This window comes from Oratosquilla oratoria, unplaced genomic scaffold, assembly GCF_046742065.1.
Source record: "Oratosquilla oratoria isolate Oo_2021 unplaced genomic scaffold, ASM4674206v1 SCAFFOLD59, whole genome shotgun sequence".
Lineage (NCBI taxonomy): Eukaryota > Metazoa > Arthropoda > Malacostraca > Stomatopoda > Squillidae > Oratosquilla > Oratosquilla oratoria.
In genome coordinates, this window is record NW_027467723.1 from 410,141 (window position 1) to 417,640 (window position 7,500).

Genomic DNA, 7,500 nt, shown 5'->3' on the forward strand with positions numbered 1-7,500 from the left:
ACACACACACACCACACCACACACACACACACACACACACACACACACACACACACACACACACACACACACACACACACACACACACACACACACACACACACACACACACACACACACACACACACACACACACACACACACACACACACACACACACACACACACACACACACACACACACACACACACACACAAATTCCTCTGCTCAAGGGAGACAGTAGCAGCTTATAGTGTTAGTGAAGCTTTCGTCCCGGGTCTGCGTTGTTTTGACCAACCGATGTTAACAATTACACCAGAAAACCGTGTGTGTGTCTATGTGTGTGTGTGTGTGTGTGTGTGTGTGTGTGTGTGTGTGTGTGTGTGTGTGTGTGTGTGTGTGTGTGTTGTGTGTGTGTGTGTGTGTGTGTGTGTGTGTGTGTGTGTGTGTGTGTGTGTGTGTGTGTGTGTGTGTGTGTGTGTGTGTGTGTGTGTGTGTGTGTGTGTGTGTGTGTGTGTATGTGTGTGTGTGTGTGTATGCGCGCGTGCGTGTGTGATTCACCATGGTCTTTGGATCACGGGTTGGACTTGTGATCGACATCTATTTCCCTTCCCAAAGAGAGCTCAGAGCTCGTATATGACCGATCTACGGGTAATGCTGTGACCTTACACGCACACACACACACACACAACTCCCCGCCCACGAGAGTTGGAGTAGCAAGCCGCAGAGCAGCGGCACTGTGTGTGTGTGTGTGCGTGTTTGATCACATTTAAAGCATTGTATACCATCGTACTCCAAGCCTCAGATTGTCTTTTACCCTCCTCCTCTTCGATCTTTCCTCGGGAAGAGTGAGGAGGAGGAGCAGGAGGAGGAGGGTGGAGCAGGGTGGAGGGTGGAGGGTGGAGGGGTGGAGGGTGGAGGAGGAAGTCTGTGTCTAAGACGCTGGGGGTCATCAGCCTTTCAAAAGTTTTCTTAAATATTTTGAGTTTCTAAAGTTCTCTTTACGAAATCGACACCGCTGGGGTTGTGCCTCATTGCCTCGCGTTCATCGGCGAAGTCGAGCCCATTTATTTATTTATTTGTTTATTTCTACTTTTAATTTATTTAGATGGATTTACTTATTTTCTTTATTTATTTATTTATTTATTTCTACTTTGAATTTACTTATATGGATCTACTTATTTATCTTTATTTGTTTATTTTTTAAATTTTATTTGTTTCTTATTTCTACCTCGTAAATCTCTCATTTATTTATCTAACAGATCAATTATTTTTTATATTTCATATATCTATATATTATTCATTTATCTGATTTTATATGACTGAGTGGATTCACAAGTACATGTATGAATAGGTAATATACAGAAAATTAATATATAATATGGCATGACTGTTTAGATATACACAAAGAAACAAATTTAAATGCATAAAATGTTGTGTAAATGATATATAAGTTAAAAAGTGTTAAGCGTATGGAATAAGCATACGTGTGATTGGTAAGTTAGAGGCTAATGTAATAAATAAATGCATAATTAAATAGATGAACGGATAAGAGAGTGAGATTATGGGGATAGATGGGGAGAGAGAGAGAGAGAGAGAGAGAGAGAGAGAGAGAGAGAGAGAGAGAGAGAGAGAGAGAGAGAGAGAGAGAGAGAGAGAGAGAGAGAGAGAGAGAGAGAGAGAGAGAGAGAGAGAACAGAAATAGAGGGAGAGAGCGAGAGAGAGCAGAGAAGCAGAGAGGAGAGAGAGAAGAGAGAGAGAGAGAAAAAGAAGAGAGAGAGAGAAGAGAGTGAGGTAGGGAGGAGAGAGAGAGAGAGAGAGAGAGAGAGAGAGAGAGAGAGAGAGAGAGAGAGAGAGAGAGAGAGAGAGAGAGAGAGAGAGAGAGAGAGAGAGAGAGAGAGAGAGAGAGAGAGTAAGTGAGGGAGGAATAGAGGAAGGAAGGGAGGAAGAAGAGCCTGGCGTCATATATCGTCATCTCTTCTTCCTCCTACCCTGCCCCCCTCCTCCCCTCCCTCCTCCCCTCCCTCCTCCCGTTCTCCCCACAAAGCCTTCTTGCCGTGGTGTCAGCAAGTTGGAGCTCTTTTTTACCATAGATCCATGGATGTCGGAATTATCATCATGGCCGCATTTGTACTATTGTACTATTATATTCTATACTATTGGGGCATCAGCTTCGAGACATTGGGTGCGGAATGGAAAGAAATCATTCACTGTGCCTCACATCATTACCAAGAATCCAGAAAGGAGAAGGCGGACCCCTCGTTTATCTATTCTTATCTATTATTTATTTGTCTATTTATTTATCAATTCAATTCCTTATTTATCAACTCAATTCTTTACCCTCATCCTTACCTTCAATTTCATCTTTCACCCTGAACTTCACCCTTACCAGCATCGTCATTCTCACCCTCAGCCTCAGCCTCAGCCTCAGCCTCACCCTCACCCTCACCCTTACCCTCACCCTCACCCTCACCCTCACCCTCACCCTCACCCTCACCCTCACCCTCACCCTCACCCTCACCCTCACCCTCACCCTCACCCTCACCCTCACCCTCACCCTCACCCTCACCCTCACCCTCACCCTCACCCTCACCCTCACCCTCACCCTCACACTCACCCTCACCCTCACCCGGAGCCTCACCTTTATCCTAACCGTCACCCTAATCCTCACTCTCACCCTCAATTTCATCCTCAATCTCACCCTCACCCTGGCTGCTGATCTCCAACTCAATGGTGTGAGGCGGGGCGGCCATCAAAGACGGGGAAAGTTTAAAGACAAGCAAATATCTATAGCGTGTGTGTGTGTGTGTGTGTGTGTGTGTGTGTGTGTGTGTGTGTGTGTGTGTGTGTGTGTGTGTGTGTGTGTGTGTGTGTGTGTGTGTGTGTGTGTGTGTCTGTGTGTGTGTTCATGTGTGCGCGTGTTTGTGTACGTACGTGCATGTGCGTGTATACGTGTGTGTGCGTACATGTTCATACGTGCATGTGTATGTATGTATGTATGTATGTATGTATGTATGTATTTATGTATGTATGTATGTATGTATATATGTATGTATGTATGTATGTATGTATGTATGTATGTATGTATGTATGTATGTATGTATGTATGTATGTATGTATGTATGTATGTATGTATGTATGTATGTATGTATGTATGTATGTATGTATGTATGTGTGTGTGTTTGTGTGTGTGCGTGCGTGTGTTTGTACATGTGCGTACGTGTACGTGAGTGAATACCTAACCGCTCACACCAAATACACACACTATTTCGCTTCCTCTTACGTACATAATCCTTACTCATCACATCCCCATCTCCAATCATCACACTCCTCATCACGGAACACAGGCTCCAATCAGTTGATCTCGGAGAGTCCTGTTTCCTGTTTCTCCTATCTATGTCCTGTTTGTCACCAAATGGAGACCTATCAAAACAAAATCACATCGACCGAAATCTTCTCCCTCCGCATTGCCTTACATATGTTCACTTTACCCTCAAGTTGACAACCCTCAAAGCCTCCGTAACTGGTCTCAGGAACGTCTGTATCCCTCTCCTCCATCCCTTCTCCCCTCCCCCCACCATCTCCCTCCTCCTTGCTCTCTTTCTCTCTCTTTCCTCTCTTTTGTTTTTCGTGTTTCTCTTTTCTGTTAGGATGGTAGTTTTGTCAGGTTCTCTCTCTCTCTCTCTCTCTCTCTCTCTCTCTCTCTCTCTCTCTCTCTCTCTCTCTCTCTCTCTCTCTCTCTCTCTCTTTTATTTATATTTTTTATATTTTTTCTCTCTTTTTTCTCTTCTCTCTCTCTTTCTCTCTCTCTCTTTCTATTTATGTATTTTATATTTTTTCTCTCTTTTTTCTCTTCTCTCTCTCTCTCTCTCTCTCTCTCTCTCTCTCTTTCTCTCCCTTGTCTCTCTCTTTCTCCCTTCTCTGTCTTTCTCTTTCTCTCTCTCTCTTTCCCTTTCTCAGTCTTTCTCTTTGTTCTTCTCTCACTCTGGAATAAAGTAATTCCTATCATTACATGACATTAAACTTATAATAAATCTTATCAACATGATCTTCAACACCATCGCCATTATCATCATTATTATTACCACAATCACCATCAATATCACCATTGCCATCATCATCATATTCACCATCACCATCGCCATCACCATCACCATCACCATCACCATCACCATCACCATCACCATCACCATCACCATCACCATCACCATCACCATCACCATCACCATCACCATCACCATCACCATCACCATCACCATCACCATCACCATCACCATCACCTTCACCTTCACCATCACCATCACCTTCACCTTCACCTTCACCATCACCATCACCATCACCATCACCATCACCATCACCATCACCATCACCATCACCATCACCATCACCATCACCATCACCATCACCATCACCATCACCATCACCATCACCTTCACCATCACCATCACCTTCACCATCACCATCACCATCACCATCACCATCACCATCACCATCACCATCACCATCACCATCACCATCACCATCACCTTCACCTTCACCATCACCATCACCATCACCATCACCATCACCATCACCATCACCATCACCATCACCATCACCATCACCATCACCATCACCATCACCATCACCATCACCATCATCACCATCACCATCACCATCACCACTACCACCAAAATTTATATTTATCCCAGGTCTTGCTTTCACAAATGTTTTCCCTAATTTTCGTTATCCTTATTTTTTTTTTCGTGTTTCTCCCTCTTTCCCCCTATCTCTCCCCCACCCCCACTAATTACTTCCTGTCCTCCACTATTACCAACACGTGTTTGGACTATAATTGCAGACGTGCCAAACTTTAGTCATCCCGTCTGTTGCATTGGTACTATTAAGCAAATCATAATTTCCTGTGTTTTATTCACTGAACCCTTTTTTTCATTATTCTGTTAATTAAGCACTATAGCATGATTTACTTTTTTCTCTTTTTGTTTTCTGTCTATTCAATTTCATTTTGAGTTGTTCTGTTTTGTTTTGTTTTGTTTTATTTCGTTTTATGTGTTCTTTTATAGATTTTGAAACCACAAGTAAGAATAATGTTTGTACCTTGTTTGTGTAGGCCTTCGATTGATATTTCTATTTTGAGTATTTTGAGTTGTGAGTATTTTGAGTGAATTCTTTTCTTAGTGTATAGCCTGTTCAAACGCCGTACATATATCTTATTTTTCTAAATATTGTTTGTATAATTTTTGAAACCGGAGTGATTTTTTCTATATTTGAATACAAACTTAGTTTTATTAAGCCTATGATCATTTGATTGCTTCTGGCTTTAATTTCATTAAGGGATTTTATTCACGTGTGGATGCTCTGAACTCAGTGAAGCAGTATTTAAAAAAAAAAAATTATGGAATTCGAAACTCCAATATTCGAAAGAAAAAAAATTAAATTCAAGAAAATTCCTGGCATTCGAAACGCATTTTAATATTATAGTACAAATTCAGGTTTTTTTTTCGTTCTCAATATTGGAAAGTTTTTGAATTACAGAGATTCTTTGAAACCAATAGGGAACAATATAGGTAATTTCATGAATAGATGTTGTGCATTGTCATCAAATAGGGCATACGCCAGGGGCCGCGTTGCTTCACTCACACGACGGCACTAGTCCCAACGGTCTCTCCGAGCAATCTCCCAATGAGACACCCACCCATTCCACTCCAAAGCACTCTCGAAAGGTACGATCAATTTCCTCCAGCCATGAAATCTGCGGAAGTCCCCTTCTTCCCCCCCTCCATCGAGGATTGTCTTCACAAGAGACAGCCCTGTAAGTAGGATCAACATCAAGGAGACGTGGCATATGACCATATAGCCGGAGTTGATGTTCACGAATTAAGCTGTTAACCCATTCAACTCCGATGACAAGATGTCTTGTCATTTGGTCAAATAAAACAAAAAATCATAATAAAACAACAAAATGTTTGATGATCAAACAGCACCAGAAAAATATGACGTCGTCAGTCCTCCTCGAGGAGGAGGACTGATGACGTCATATTTTTCTGGTGCTGTTTGATCATCAAACATTTTGTTGTTTTATTATGATTTTTTGTTTTATTTGACCAAATGACAAGACATCTTGTCATCGGAGTTGAATGGGTTAACGGACCAAAACTGAGTTTTGCAGGACAGACTCTGTTGTGCGCTGTGGTGCCAAACGAATTTGTGACTCAAAGAGGAAGCCATGGTAGAGTATAGGAAAAAAGTACCACTAGGAGAGGAGGTTACTCTGTCTTTTATTTTACAAGGCCTTTGAATACAAATCTACTTATTTATTTTGTCTATATATTTGTTTGCTTACTATGTTTATTTGATCTATATAATTGATTTTATTTGTTCATTTATTTTTTTTCAAATTATTTGGTTTATTCTATTTATTTATTTTATTTGGATTGTTTTATTTTTGTGTTATATCTATTTCATTTGTTTTATTTATCAATATGTTGATCTATTTTATGGATATTATTTCTTCTATGTATTTTATGTATTCTATTTATTTAATTTATTCATAAATTATTATTTTGTTTCCATGTGGTCTCGATCGACCGATACACCATTCATAATGGGATCCAATTTCCCTTTTGGTGTAATAAAATCATCTGCCGACATCAATACAACGCGTTCTTGTATGGAACCAGCAAGAGGGCCACCGCCGCAAATCTGTTTCATCAATTTTCAGAAGATTATTTTTTCCCTTCAGAATTGATTAATCTCCCTCAAACTTGGCGTCATCTCGTTTGTGTGTGGGACAACGTTAACTATATCCATAAAGGACCTGAACCACGGTCTCTTCTGTTACCGGCAGGTGATTTCATTCACGTACAGCCGTTCCTCTACTTACCATAATTCGAATTACGATTTACCGAAGTTTCGATGGGTTTTGTATGAGATTGTATGAAGGGGTGATTGTGCCGACAGCGATGTATGGGGCAGAGACATGGAACATAAGAGTGGTAGATTTTGTGTTTGAGATGAAATGTCTGAGAAGTATGGTAGGGGTTACAAGGTTGGATAGAGTGAGAAATGAGGAGGTGAGGAGGAGAGCGGGGGTAGAAAAGGAGATGGGAGATAGGGTGGATGAAAGAGTATTGGGATGGTTTGGACACATGGAAAGAATGAGTGAAAAAAAGATTGGTACTAAAAGTGTGGAAGGCGGAGGTGGATGGAGTGAATATGAGGAGACGACTGAGGATGAGATAGATGGATGGGGTAAAAGAGGCATTGAGCAAGAGGGGGATGTCTGGTGAGGAAGAAAGGAAGGGAGAAAACGGAAGATAGGGGGAGTGGAGAATGGCTATGTATGGATGATAATGTGTTACATGGAAGGGAGTGGATGGGGGGATGGGGGTTTAGGGACTGGTTATGTGTGTATGATATTTTGACGCAACCCGAAGGGATTTCTCCCCGTCTTCTCTTTTTCTGCATGAGGGGACGAAGAGGGGGGTGAGCCGCCGATTAAATGAAGCAGTCTTGCTGAG